The following is a 201-nucleotide window of genomic DNA, read 5'->3' on the forward strand; positions in this document are numbered from 1 at the left end:
CCTAATGGCAGCCTCAAGCAGAGATCAATAGAGAGAGTAACTCAGATAGAAAATAAAGGGATGTTTTACATTTCTCAATGAAACAGCAAAATCCTTTGCTGGCGTGAAAGCGAATTCCTAAAATTTGACTGCAGCCTGACTGATGCTGCCGTCTGGGCCGTGTGTGAGCTGCGTGGCTGTCTCTGTGGCGGGGAGAGGAGG

The 201-nt window shown here is 48.3% G+C and overlaps 1 protein-coding gene across 1 annotated transcript in view; it reads left to right on the forward strand.

Moving 5' to 3' along the window:
• The window catches only part of WNT5A (wingless-type MMTV integration site family, member 5A), an 8949-nt gene that overhangs the window by 7901 nt on the left and 847 nt on the right, over positions 1–201 (forward strand). The gene's annotated exons all lie outside the window — the stretch shown is intronic.

The sequence above is a fragment of the Charadrius vociferus genome, unplaced genomic scaffold (genome assembly GCF_000708025.1).
Source record: "Charadrius vociferus isolate BGI_N301 unplaced genomic scaffold, ASM70802v2 scaffold63, whole genome shotgun sequence".
Classification (NCBI taxonomy): domain Eukaryota; kingdom Metazoa; phylum Chordata; class Aves; order Charadriiformes; family Charadriidae; genus Charadrius; species Charadrius vociferus.